At 34.2% G+C, this 15,788-nt stretch overlaps 1 protein-coding gene across 2 annotated transcripts in view; it reads right to left on the bottom strand.

The window, feature by feature from the left end:
• LOC138310340 (protein Wnt-10a-like) overlaps window positions 1-15,788 on the bottom strand; it is a 50,768-nt gene that overhangs the window by 29,869 nt on the left and 5,111 nt on the right. Inside the window, exon 1 of one of the 2 annotated variants that reach the window (XM_069251521.1) lies at window positions 9,927-10,094. The exons of the other annotated variant lie outside the window; for it this stretch is intronic. The gene's annotated coding sequence lies outside the window, so the exon portion shown is untranslated. Of the gene's footprint in view, window positions 1-9,926; window positions 10,095-15,788 lie in introns of those variants that run through there. 2 annotated transcript variants of the gene reach the window in all.

Below are 15,788 nucleotides of genomic sequence, written 5' to 3' on the forward strand. Positions count from 1 at the left end.
ATTTAGGTACAAAATGTGCAATTACAACATAGAATAATAGGCCGTGTAAGTATGAAAATCTGATTTTATCTAAATAAAGTACATACTAATTTTTGTTTTTAGTACGGAGAAAATTAGAATTGAACATCGTCTAATGCACTCTAAGATAAAGAAGACCTGCTGAGAGAAATTGGCTGTGTATTACTCCATATTGATGTTATATTTTCACATCTAGCTAAGACAAAATCTCATGTTATCAATGACGAGATTCGCTTGCTGGTTTTTGACCTTTAGTTGACCTTGGATGTTTTAAACTTTCCTACAGATAGAATCAGATTCCGTCTTGTAGGAGGAGGAAGTGGGACGAGATATGCTGCCAGGATGGATCTGATCTGTGATATCTTATCGTGGCATCAAATTCAGAAGAACAAAGTCCTTTTTGTCTTATCCGCTTCCTTTCCGAAATTAGACACTGCCTTGGGTTAGAGGTAAACAAGGTCCCCTGTATGTTTGACTACTACCTGTACTAAGGAATCACCTTTAAGTGTCTTTCCTGTCTGGCGCTTTGACTAAACATAATCTTTTTATAAGTTGTTTTCCAAATTGATTTCATCGCACCATCTGGAACTATTTTAAGTATATTTATCTATACCCAAAATGTTGGTAAAAATGCTGGAAAATCTTAAAAAAAACCAACAACAAAAATTAATATATAATAAAAGACAACGATTATGCATCCATCTAGATTGTTAGGAAATAACGGAGAGATGTGTTAAAATATCTCCTGGTTTCTTACGCAAGCGCACAAAATCATAAAATACCAGGATAAAATACTGTTTATAGGCATTGCAGATGTAATAGAAAAAGAATGATTTAATCAAGAGTTGAAACAGACACATTTTTATATAGTTTTTAATTAAATTTGTCAACATGATATTCAATAACTGAAATCCATACACCATAATTTGTATTTCAACACACGCTATATTCAATTTAGCTTTTTTGGCTAGATTATAACTTTCTCTTAAATACCTGTTCTGACCCATGATGCATTTCGACAAAAGCTACTATCCCAGACCAATGAAGACTCAGGTCCTGCCTTCGGTAGATTAATTCTGATTTATCGCGGTGTAACACGAGAGTTGGATACAATCAAAGATGGCGATCATTAGGTTCGTACCTCGTGCGTATCTTGACCCGATCCTTTGTCGGGTTCCTAGGACCAATACAGTGAGGCCCTTTGATGTGGCAAGGCCGGGTTAGATGGCAAATCATATGATTATGGGAAAAGCCAACTAGAAACACTAATTCTTTAAACCATTTTGATACGCAAAGTAAACAATTAGCATATCTCCTCATCTTTTTAGTCCTTACAGGAGTAACGGAATGGTTAGGACATTGTTATAGTGCTGATACCAACCCCTTCCTAACCCTAAATCATAGTTAACTATGGGAAGACTGAGGTCTCCGTTGGAAACCCTAGATCCCCCAAAGGTGGGCTAACGTCTAATTACATCGCTAATATATTTCTCCCTGACCCGGGTGCTTTTCTAATGAGCCATTTATCAGCTAATGCTACGTTACGAAAGAGTTTGCCGTTTGCATAATTAATTTGCAAAAAAGGTTAGCCTGTCACTCTGTGTCAAGTGCACATCCCAATGGCGTTTGTTGTCACAGCACTCACCAAGCACATGGCACATTCTACACGGACTAGTCATTGATAAGTCATCACATACTTCCAAACTTTAAAGGATTTTATAAAAAGTGGATGTCAGCAGATTTCTAATTAAACGAAATAAAATTCCAAGTGAATCGGCCAAGTTGACAACATCTACCAAAAATGTCGTAACAGCAATGTTTTAGTTATAACCTACGCAATACCCTTGTATCAACGTCATCAGAAAAGTACGGGGATTTGTACTAATATAATTCAATTTTGCTTGCTACGAGCATTTTCATTGGCTTAAAAAATTACTTTATCAGCCCATAAAGGGAAAAATGGCGTCGCCGTGTATAACGTTGCTTCTGATTTGCTGAGATGACGGCGTAATGATTTCATAGACAAAAGAGTCCCAAAATGAATCTTGAATATTGAAGAGATTATCTTTAGTAAATTGAATTATAAGGATTAACTTGAATAGATTTTTTATGTTATGGAGATATAACACAAAAATCTGAGTGTACTCTCATCATAAACCGCTTCGCGGATTATTTAGAGTACGCTCAGATTTTTGTGTTATATCTCCATAACATAAAAAATCTATTCAAGTTAATCCTTAAGTATTTCTAGGAAAGAAAGTCTGTCAGCACTAGAGCCGATTAAGAAAAGTAGATACGAAATTCTTATCGAGAATAAAGACAAAAATATACATGTAAGAGGCATGTTAATACCAGATTAGGTTAAGCACACTGTTCTCCATACATGAATTACTTTATTTAAGTTAGACAAGAGTTTTGTTTGTGCATGTTGCAAATACATTTTATTAATTTGTTCCTAAACATGTTTGTGTTTCGAGACGTGGACGTTACCAGCACATGGTCGCGAAACAGAAAAAATTTGCATGGCCTAATGACTTATTCGTAAATTGTATATCAAGGACATTTGAATCATTGTGACCCCTTCCAAATTAGTAATAATCATATTTTTAGAGAGGGAGGAAGTAAGTCTTACCTACATTTTGTATTGGGTTAAAATATAAGTACAATACATCGTAAAGAGTCGGAACTTATTTTCTTAATCTCTTTTAAATTTTATACTGCGTATCGGATATTGAAAATTGCCATAATTTGGGAAATGTAGAATAAAAAAATATCAAACAATAAATATCAAACAACAATAACATTAACGAATCAGTACCGCCACGCGCTTCAGTACAAATTAGTAACATCAGGTCAAATTAACAAAAGAAAAAATGAATGAATGAACAATAGAATTCTACTTTTGTGTACGGAAACAAAAACAGGTTCGATAAATAATAACAGACATAATTTTAACCAAAGACAATCTTGATAAAATTGGTGTTTTATCCATGGCAGTATAACAAGCTTAAAGCACTGTGATAACTCGCGGAGATATAAATATTGTGTCCATGTCTTTACGTGAATTGAAATTTTAACGAAATTCTGTCTCGGACGAAAATTGAGCTCAACGAAATAAATGTTTCCACAGTTCTGCATTTACACAGTTCAGAAATAAGATGTATTATATCTACTGAGAACAAGGTTAAATACTGTATGTAGTGGGGTGGAAATGTGCGGAATTCCACACTGTAGCTGTAAGACAGTTTGGAATTCCACAGTAATACATATGTTATAGGTAAGTAAATGGTGTTGTATGAGGGCTCTTCTTAACACCAGCCTACCCAGGTAGTGGTAAATAGGTATCAAGTTCGTGGGGGCTACTTACGGAGATACGATACCTATAATTTACTTCAGCCTTGTCCCACAAGCCTTCCCAATGACATCAGAGATACAGGGTATGGCTGATAGACCTTGCAGCAATTACCGGCAATTCAAGCAACCATTGTAACATTCATTCACCAAGTTAGATCCAAATATAAAGGAATGTCTGTTTCGGAGAGATGACCTTTTTGCCGTGATTGAACACCATTTAGATCCAATCATATTACACTCTCGCTCCCTTCATTCTCCAGCTGTGTGGTCCACGTATCCTTCCTCATAAAAGGGGGAGTTCGATGTACACTTACATTGTATAACCAATTTGTACAATTTGTCACCAGATTTGGAAGAAACATCTCCTAGGTCGTGGTACCCCATGTTCATTATGAAAAGTGTTTTTTTCTGAATTCTTTAGAAAGAACGCATTCGATATCTTGGTTCCATTACAGGACGTGTTTACAAATACAGATGTTTTGATTTATTATATCAACGTTCTATCATCAACTAATGTCATGTTAGGACAGCCTACCATGTGTTGTGGTATGTGAATGTATGTGTGTTTTGGGAGGCTGCAGTATATGAATGAAGGTGTGTTTTGGGAGGCTGCGGTATATGAATGTATGTGTGTTTTAGGAGGCAGCGGTATATGAATGTATGTGTGTTTTGGGAGGCTGCGGTATATGAATGTATGTGTGTTTTGAGAGGCTGCGGTGTGTTTTGGGAGTTGAGTTTAAACAAATATGTATTTATTTTATATTTCCAACATGATTGGACACAATTTATTACAGCTTATTAAAGCCCTCTCCCAACAACAATGACCCCAAACATAAATAGTATGCAGTATATTCTTCTTTGTTTCATTATTATAGTGACACTCTTGCCTTTTTATGATGCTTTCTCACTTAAGAATGCCACCGAAGGCATCGAACAAATTTACTCAAAATTTCTAATATCAGGAAAGCCCGTCGTCCCTCTCCCGTTATGTTTTGCGCTAGCGGAAACAGAAACAATATATAAATGAGTTTGAATCAAAATTAGCATAATAATATAATTTTTATCAAAGCGTTCTTCGAATAACATCTGGCGATCTTATAAAAACCTTTAACAATTTTGGAAACGATGCTTGTTACAAAATATGAAAAAGTTATAGATAATATCATTTTCAGATTTCGATTACGTTTCAAAATAAGTATTTCACAACTGTATAAAAAACATTTGTAACTAGATACTGTTATATTTCACGTTCATTAAAGATGCTCCACCGCCGACAGAGTACAAATGCTATTCATTATTTGAACAATAATTGGTGTTTAATCGTGTATATATATGTTTAATTAACACAAAAAGAAGACAAAATAATTGATTTTGCCTTTAGTACATGCACCATCAGTACTTCATTCCATATAGAATATAGTGCCACGGAGTTTTTCGGGATGCAATTAATTATTTTGCATATTTCTAACTTGAAGTAAAATTAGAAACTCAAACTTTTCAATGGTGGTAATAGTGTAAAGTAAGTAGCTTTTGTAACTGAAGAAAAATACTAAATTGTCTGCTATTGTTTTTCATAGTGAAAAAATACCATTTGTCGGCGGTGGAGCATCTTTAATGATCAGGTGGTATTCCATAAATAAATAATATTTGGTGATATGATATTGCTACAGAAACGTATCTTTTAGTGAACTTTAAATACTGTATAAAATGCATGTCGTTTTACCCATCGGTAAGTACAGTTACGAAAAACTTTGATAAATCTCACAGACAAACTACCCTCGGACCCGGACCATCTAACGACAGCCTTATACATTGGCTATGCTGGGTAGAGTTACAAGATCTAAGGAAATTATTTATAATTATTTCTTTAGACACTGATTGGGTTTCTAAAGCTTTATTTAAGTGATAAATGAAAGCAATACATTTGTAACTGATTTATCTATATATTGTACTTACGGTTAGTGCAGCACTTTTATAGTTTGTCAAACCAGAACATGTTTGATTTAATCGTGCAAAATTATGGCAAGTGCCGAGTTTCATTTTCGACAATTAGCACCGAAATGACATGCATACTTATCGGAAATAGTTTTAATAGCGCACCTGTTTCCTATCCGGAACAAGGCGAAGATATCGCTGCTGAAAATATACCCCTTCTCCAATTAAACTCACCTTAACGACTTTTTACTAAATAAACATCTTGAGAAGTAGAATGCTAGAGATTATTCGTAAATTGAGATGCCAAGTGCTCAATATTGGTTTAAAAACAGCGAGGTCGCTGTCTCGGCGATAACCATTTTATATTTACAAAACTGAACAAATATTTTACTAAAATTAATTTAAACTTCAAAAAATAAACTGTGAATGGCTGAGGTCCTTGTGTTAAACAAGATATCCACCCCTCCAATCGACAGTGTAGTTCAATTGATATTCCTTTCATACACTATCCTAAGAATACTCCACTCTCCGCTAATTGGAGGTAAAATAATGCTAAACAGTCTATGACGATATCAGCTTTCTTAGGTATGTATCTAAATGATCGTTACATGTATGAAAATTACTGGACCAGTATGCAGACATATGTGTATTTAAGACTCGAACAGTACGGACGGAGGTGGCATTTCACTAGTTTTTTGTCAACTGAGTTTCCTCAGTAAAATATAGACGTTCCGAACTTATTTAAGCGGGTTGGGTTTTTAGCGTTGCCTTGTAAATGATTAAAGTAGCATATCTTTAACAACATGATGAAGGTCGGTTGTTTTATAACGGTATTGTCTGTTTAAGCTAGAGATAATTTAAACGCATATTAAGCACTTCTTATTTGCACTTAATTGATAGAAAGTGTGTTTTCATCATGACTATCATTAGTTATTAATGTTGATTTGTAAATTGTTGTGTAACATGTAAATTGTGGCAAAATCTGTGAAAAAATGCGGATTTCAGGATAAGTCCACAGAGTTCAGAATTATATTTCTGTCACTAACTATGTCATTATGACTAATATTATCTGAAATAAGTATTCCAAGCGTTTGACCAGATTTGAATTACAGAAGCACATAAACAATGAGTTCATGGCTGGAAAAATATTATATAAAGAAAGATATAATTATTCATAAATATCAATGTACACGTATATTTTCAAAAAAAAAATTGCTTTATTTGTGGTGGACCATGGTGACCTGTAAAAAGGATTAAAGTCATTTTAACATTTTACAAATGTTATTCTCCTTATGCTCAGATGTCATTGCAGCATTCATATTTACAAGTAAACGTTATGACATTGTTATTTAGTGACAGGAGTATGTTCCGAACCCTGTGTGTTTTTTATATACTTTCTCGCATAATTTGCCATATTTTAAAGGAGTATTTTCCTAGTCAAGCTGGATAACTGACCACCTATATTGTACGCTGTATGCATGTGCATGAAGATAATATCTATGTACAGGGTATTTCGTTGTTATCATATTTCAATGTGACAGGTGGGGTGTGTTGCTTGGTGTCTTCGGCGGCATACTTCAGTGATATAGCACTATAAAAACTGCAACAGTTGCACTATACAAGAAGACACAACACGAATAGACCGCAACTTACACGCAACACACCGCGTGCATGGGAGGCCATCCTTGCATGACCCTGGTTGTTTATAGGACCTTATTTTTTTTATAAAACAAACAATCATTGAGCGAAAACGACCTTTGCCTATGATTCATATACTCTTTTGGTCAACCTTGTTCTGTTCAACTGCACCCAAGAGGTGATCTATATAGTATATGAAAAATTCACTTATTTTGACATGACATGGGAGCGATAGTTAAACTGATAATGTTTAATCATGTCTTATAATGATAATATACATTTCTAGACGCTCCAAAATGAGATCCACAGAGTAGAATTGACATCAGTCTTCATCTTTAAAATGAAGTAGACATGGTACTGATAGAAAACAGATACTAAGCAAAACAAACTGTTACTCAGTAGCTCAAATCCAACCCCTTAACCTTACTAAAGATAAAAAATCCCCAAAGATCAATTACTCAATTTATTTCAAACTTAACTAATGTAGATAGGTTCGATTACATATCACAAAATGAAATCGAGGCGAAGATAAAATCATAATTAAGTTGAACATATCATAATACACTTTGTGGATCTATTGCCACCATCTCATTTTCATTTTAAGGTTAGAAATTAACCCGATTTGAAGTAGTTGTTGAGAATCTAAAATTAAACCCTTGGTATATACCCAGACGTTCCAGGATCAAGAGCACATATTGCCTAAATAAATCTACAAACTAACCCCCACAGCACCCACCCCCTTTCAAGTAACAGTATGAAATTATTAAGACGGTATATATGAAAACCGCTTACAGTATTTTGTGTCTTTTTAGTAATAGTTTCACGACCATTGATCATGGACATAGGGCGAGTTCGATAAAAACGCGTTAGTGTCCTTTAGTTACACGGAGATACACCGGACTGGTAATCCTGTGTAAATATTTGGTCAATGGTCTCATCCCATAGATCCATACACAGACCGCATTCCAGTCTGGTCAATATCAGTGTCGTGCCGGGGCGTGAAGAGCTGTGTACTAAAAAGTGATAGGACACAGGGACATGACACTATGTTTAGATCCTGGTTATAGCAAAGTGAAAGAGCACAGGAACATGATACTAAGCTAATACTTGGGTACCAGCAAAGAGATGTGGCACAGTGACAGCGATTCAAGATCTGGATACTGAGAAAGCAATGGAGCATAGGTCCTGAGAATTGTTGAAGATCTGAGTACACAGAAAACGTGAGGACAAAAGGATTTGATGTTTATTGGAACTATTGGTCCCTACACCGTCAATAATCGTTTGTCCCTACACCGTCGATTATCGTTTGTCCTACACCGCCGAATATCGTTTGTCCCTACACCGCCGATTATCGTTTGTCATAGACCACCGATAATCGTATGTTCCTACACCGCCGATTATCGTTTGTTACACCGCCGATTATCGTTTGTCCCTACACCGTCAATAATCGTTTGTCCCTACACCGCCGATTATCGTATGTTCATAGACCGCCGATTTCCGTATGTTCCTACATCGACGATTTTCATATGTTCCTACACCGTCAATAATCGTTTGTCCCTACACCGCCGATTATCGTATGCTCATAGACCGTCGATTCCCGTATTTCCCTACACTACGGATTGTATGCCCATGCATCGTAGATTGTATATGTTACTAACTGGGTTTTGATATTAATTTTAATGCTGTTCATCAATATATATTGCCAATTGGTATTTATCTTGTTAATATGTAGCATATATTAAAACAAGCGAGTAGTCTAACTATGAGAAAAAAATATTAGATAAACCCTGGTTGTGTAGGATAGGTACCATCTAAAAAGAGGGAAAACACCTAGAACAAAAATTAAAAAAAAATAATCCCTGACATCAAAAGAAATCACTCGGTCCTTTATTTAAATCAACAATATGATATCTAAGTTTAATTTCCCTATTCCCTAAATATATGTACATGGATAGATAGATTGGAATGTCTGTGCAAAATAACATAAATACTATATTTATAGCTTATAATTACGTTGTTCCATACTAGTTTGTGTTTAGAAATGGCTTATATAGGCTTTGTCTGATGTCTAATCCTTTACCGCAATAACATTGGTTGAAATACGAAAAAACATTTTTGTAAGAAACAACGTAAATGATATATGTTAGCAAACCAACCATGTTTGTTATTAATGAGCATTTCTATCCGAGACATACATTTCAAAAATTCGAAAACATATTTGCATTTACTTTGTCTTGTAGTCCTCAAATCAACATTTATTATGCTTGCAAGTTTCTTTACGAAGGAATAAATGGTTTATCGCTTAGAGCTTCAACATATCAGTTGTTTTGGATTTTGTTGTTTATAGCGTCATAAACCAGATTGTAGTAACAATATCTATTCGGTAACAATATCGGATATTGACATTCAGATAACGTACTAACAATTAACTGGTGAAGTTATTCCTAAAATCTGATTATGATCAAGGTCGACTATAATTACATTTCAATTACACTTGGCAACCACATTTAGTAGGTAGTTGTATTTTCTGAGACTTGACATTATCGAAATAACATTTTTATCACCGAACCTCAAGATTAAAGGACGAAACATCAATAACAGAGGACTAGTGGTGTTGTAAGTAGGACGAATTAATAAAACCACTGTGTTCTTTCTCTAATCACTAATTCACACGCACATACACGCACACATAGAGGAATGAAAGTGTGGACATAGTCAACAGATTTACATTAACGAAATAAAAAAAGATAAGTTGAAAAGATATTGAACAGTAAAATGCATAAATAATGACCGAAAATATACCAAATGATTCAAAGGAAACGAAACTGGATAAAATGATAATCACAAGGCATTATATCAAACAGAACTACTGTACTTATTTAAAACAAGTCCTTCTTGAATGGAAACAGAAAATCACTAATATCGATACTAAAATAAATGCTACAGCGTATTAAGATATTTTATGAAATGTCGTCACATACCTGTAATTTTTTCTATCCTTTGGGCCACACTCCCACACAAGCGAGCCTACGGGCTGACAATGGGAGTTTCGCGGCGACAGCGGCTCAAAATGCCTGTCATGGCCATGCGGACACTCGGAGAAAAATAAACATCGGGCTATATTTTCTTTTTCGTGTAAACGTTTTTTCTGATCTAGTTTGGAATTTGATGCCTTCTGCCTTTATACAAGCACCACGATGACCCAGAGGAAAGATGGGCGGAGACGTCACTGTTATCAATTGTTTCATGGTTTACAAACAAACATTTGGAAGACCTGGTCACCCGTCTGCCGGTAGTCAAAATAACAAAAGCAATCTGCAAAGTCACCATAGTTATGTCTGAAACATCATTTGATGAAATTTATGGAAGACACACGTAGTAGTTAGCTGGATATTTTGTCGGGGTTTTATAAGTTCTTTCTATACTCACAATAGTTTTGCAATTTCATTTTTTTCCAAACTACCACTTGAAATGTCCCCCTCTCCATTTATGCCCCTCGGTATAATGGACAGTCGTATTGACTGAATTCTCTCTGTTTATTGGACCAGACGGAAGGCGGACAGAACCAAAAAAAAGAAAGAAAGAAAGAAAACATGAAAGAGATAAAGAAAGAAAGGAGCAAACAGAAAAAGAGAAAACAAGAAAAGAAGAAAGAAATGAAAGAAAGAAAAATGAAACAAACGAATAGAGAGAGAAAAAAGGATATGGCCATTTCACCTGTGATTGAAATGTATATATAAATATCATGATACATTTTAACCTATAATACATCTGTACGGAAAATATTTTCATACAGTCTACAGTTTCCTACTTAAATGTTATGTATATTTAATTTATATTATAATTCATAATTATCTATATTAACACTGTATGTTATATTGTGTCGGTCGGATACATAACTATTTATTAAATATTGGCTTTCTATTTCGCCAATGACATTTGTTCAACCCAACATATATATATCTAAGCAAGTAAACAATGGTTCCCTATACCTAAAACGTTGTAAACGTCTGATAAATTCCCTGTTACCTCTGTCGTATAACTAAACAATTTGGATGTTTAACTTTCGAATTCCTTGGATTTATATATCCTGATAAAAGCGACCCCAGAGCTTCGCGGTGACATCCGTAATCTTTCTTATCAATGATTTAAGCTTCTCGATTCAGGTAAAACTCGAATGTCTTTTCTACGCGCATATCATTCCTTCTCAATGGTTCCGTTCGGAATACACTTACCGTGCTGATAGTAGCTTTATATCCCACTTTGTGGTATTTGTCGCGATATATTTGACGCGAGTTTATCAATTTCGGAAGGTACCCATACATGTATAACAGCCACACATAGTAGCATTACAACAGCAGGCCGAAGTTCGATTCGCTGTGTACACGAAATACTATTATTGATAAAGCCATAATGGTTTTTTTTTCTGTTTTGAGGCAGCCTGATGGTAGATTTAACGTCTCATTGATAAAATAAAATAAATTAAAAAAAAAAAAAACACCTTTTTATTTCGGAATTTGGAACTGAGCAGTAAAACATCGGATAAATTAGCACTCATTTCCATCTGCATAGATAGGAAATCTATTTGATTAATTTCAACAAATAAGTTAATTTACAGAAAACTGTTCATAACCTACATTCTAAAAAACTTTAGGAAAGCAAATTAATACCCATACACATTATTTAATTTATATTTCGTGCTTTTCTGCCTCGCTGGCTGGTAGGTTTCTGAAATTCAAAAGGATTGAACAGCTATGGCATTATCTGTCTGATTTAATCAGAGCTCTCTTCTTTTCCATACACTATGGTAAGAATTGTTCGTCCGTTATTGTTTCTGTTCAAGAGACAAACTATTTGACAGTTGAATTCAATTAGCTTTACATCATTTTACCATATTGATAAGTTTATCATTAGTTCTATTGATAAGTTTTATTATATTGTTTCTAAATTTTATAATAAGTTTAATTGTAAAGTTTATTATTAGTTTAATTGCTAAATTTAAGTGAAAAAATGATAAATTAATCATTAGTCAGTAAATTGAGTCAACTTTAGCTGAGTTTGACATGAGTGATATTGATCTTGTTCAGGTCTATTAGATCTATTAGATCAAATTTACTGTATTTTCTTTTTATTTATATATTTTTTATCCTATTAATTCATTAAAATTTTGTTTTCGGCGCTAATTATCTAAAATCCTATGTTGTGAACGAAACAAATATGGTTCATGAAATCATGAAGCGCTTTATATACTGTTTCACATTAAAAGTGAGAGTTACCTCCCTCTCAATACTAAAATGGTTCTTTACCTACAAAACACATCATACAAAGTCAATGCTTTAATAGTTGGTGCCTTATTTAAGAATGTTTATATTAAACAGTACCTACTATTCAAAATAATGGATTTTGTCTTCACTGAACGTCAATGCAATCTGGTAAAAGATATTGCATGAAGTGAGATGGACATGTTAACACAAAAACGTTGTTTTCTCTCCAGAAAGGTAATGACGATTGGCCTGCTACAATGTAGGATGTCAGTCATCTCCCTCTATCAGTAATTTGTATGTATGTTGAATTCATTATATATCAATATTGTCAAGTGTGATACACATGCAATCATTGTAAATGTATGTACTGTCTGTATTGTAGTGTAAGGTTTAGTTTTATTCAATGTAATATTGTACTGTGTATGTTATGAAAATCAATAAAAAAAATTAATGTTCAAAAAATGTCTTCTCTGATTTTTTTGTGTTTTTAATTCAGTTTCTTATCTATATAATTATTTCTACATATGATGGACAATAATAGAGAAAACAACGAAAATAATTATAAAACTCAAAATTTCGTTGTCGCGGTAGAAAAATAGTTATTCACCAAGACAAGTTACTGTGCAGGGACAGTATAAGTGATAGGCGCCGTTTGATTTTCAAAGACCACTGGTGTGGATCCAACTTAGGTCCTAAATACACACAGCATAGACCAGAAAAGTCTGTCACAGAGACACTTAGCATATGTCTAACAGCGGCTGAGTCTGCTTGTCTGTCATTGGTCAAAAAATGTCCTAAATTGAGCGGATATAGATCAAACTATAAACCCTCAACAGGTCATCACAGCAAGCACAAACTCATGACTCTAATGTTTGGTCGTAAAATCATATTTGAGTTATTGAACTTGCCCAAAATACATGAGTCTAATTAACAGCCGAGGTCATTTAAGGACGTTCCATGCTTGTTGGTGGAGGAAAGCCGGAGTACCCGGAGAATACTCACGGACCAGAGGACAGCACCTGACAGCTGCTACCGCACATAGGATTCGAACTCACAACACAGCGGTTGACTAGTGGTAACATGTCGGGACATCTTAACCACTTTGCCATTATGGTCCTTAATACGATAGTGATCACTACATTGATTTTGCTATTCCTCTTCATTGCAGGAAAATAGATGTAAACTTATATCCACATCAGGTGACAAACATTTTACATAATGTTATTACAAGAATGAAATAAAAATATAAATGGATCACAGCTCACAAACAAACACATAACACAGATGTGTAAAAATGCATTGACGAGACTGTGACAATAAAGCTTTAAATACAAACAAACAAGGGAGCATTTCTAAAGAGTGTATCTACTGAACTCTAGAATCAGGCATGTAGTAGAGACAAAAATAATCAAGCCAATTTTTAGTGATTTGTTTTATATTCTAGAGACTGGTAGCCAGTCTATATATTATAAATGGAGACAGGCTTCATCAACTGAGTTTACCAAACACGAAAAGTACTACATGGGGCACCAGACCTGAACAGCGAAAACAGACGATAGCGTAGAATTGTTAAGTACAAACTGTTGTTTAAATCAACATGTTGTTATATCGACTAATACCACAATGACAAATGGTTAAAATGTATATAAGAGACTGTTCAGGAATGTCCCACACCTATACGACATTAATTCGCATTCCTCCCAGCAAAGTGTTATCTTTATCAGCCTACGTATAACATACACATGTATGATACCTGGATATGCATGGCTAATTATACCACACAAAAGTTAACGGCATCTTAAACTGGCGCTGAATGACCTTATCCGTTTCAATTACTATTTCCAATTTATACAAATATTGATTTCCATTTCGAATTACTTAACATTAAGATTTAAGATTTAAAATCAGTTGATTTCCTAAACTGGTAATGAATAAAATAAAAAAAAGTTACAGCAAAAAAAAACCAATTAAAAGACAGACATCATATGTTTGTTTTATATATTAAAAAAGAACGTTTAATATTAATAGTAGAAATGCGTAAATGGTTGTATGCAAAACTGCGATAGCTTCATAGCTTCAATAAAAAAGACACAGATACGCATTTAACTAATTTGAATCTTGATATTGTATATGTCACATTTACTCCAGTCACACGTCTCATGTGTTCGCGTTTTGTAAACCTCAGTTGCTACACTGATATTGACAAACGTTTCACAGGAGATCACGGCGTCGCTATGTTTTGATTGACATAACATATGTTTTATTATTGTAGCATAAGTATTTTTCCTTTGTGTATGACTTAGTTATCTTCCTTTACAATGGGGAAGTGGAGTATTGCGTTACTTGCTGTAGGAAATAATGCACTACCACTTTCATATCACAATTCTCACTGAATCGATACGGCACAATACACAGGTAATGGAACGCGCTCTGAGTGTTCCGAAAATGGCACACATACGACAAGCTTTGAACATGAAAAATTACTAAGGATACACACAATACTTCAATAGTTTTCAAACGTATTTAAATAAAGAATAGATACAAGTCTAATACGAATAGTTTATATTTTGTTTTCACAAAAATGGAAAGGACCATATATATGTATGGTTTGATTGGGCCTTTTTTGTCACCCAAATCCGTAATTTTTTTTAAAACTGTTATTAAGTGATTAAATTGTTTTATTTTAAATATTTAGTACATACCTGATTAATCTGTAATGACTATTTTCTAATTTTGTAGATGTAGTTGCCATGGTTACCATAAACATATGCATTAATTATGAAAATGTGGAAACTTGAGAGTTTGGGTCATTTTTTGCTCACTTTTATCTTTAAAAGAAATATAAATATTTCAACTGAAGCTACAACATTAAAACATTTCTATTACAATTAAATAAGGGATGTGTTAAATATGTCAGATCCACCAATTCAAATACAAAATAACAGTTTTGAAAGTTTGACGGATTTGGGGGCCAAAAAGGGCCCAAACCATACATAATCCTTTCGATGACAAATATAAATATTGGTTTTGGCATCATGGATCCAATAGGAGCCCTTTAGGGATTTCTTCCCGTATGGTTCGCCTTGGATGATATATTCTAACACACTCGTACTGCTGATCCGTACTGTGGTTGAGAATTCGATATCATTACGGCGATATATTTATATATATAAATTAACACGAAAGAAAAAATCCAATTAGATAGCTGTAGTATGTCAGACTTAAATGGGGGTCGCGGTGACCGAGGGGTCACGATAATAGCACGCTTTTGTGAGTGTTTTTTAAAGACAGAATATCAGATTTTTTAGAAATAAATAAAAATTCAATCTTTTTTGTAAGGTATATTTTCAAGTATCTTATTAGCATGCATAAAATAGAATAAAAAGATAACCGTACTAAATGACCCGGTTGTTTATCAATAGGATGTTAAAGTAAAGTCTGGTGTCCCATTGCTAACTATTTTAATCGTAAGGTTGAATCGCTTCACATTCCTGATTAATTTAGGGACACAGTACGACTGCACACAGGCATTTCTACGTGAAGTCTTTTCGAAAAACGGGGTAAGTCAAAGAATCAGAT

The sequence above is a fragment of the Argopecten irradians genome, chromosome 16, assembly GCF_041381155.1.
Source record: "Argopecten irradians isolate NY chromosome 16, Ai_NY, whole genome shotgun sequence".
NCBI classification, from domain to species: Eukaryota; Metazoa; Mollusca; class Bivalvia; order Pectinida; family Pectinidae; genus Argopecten; species Argopecten irradians.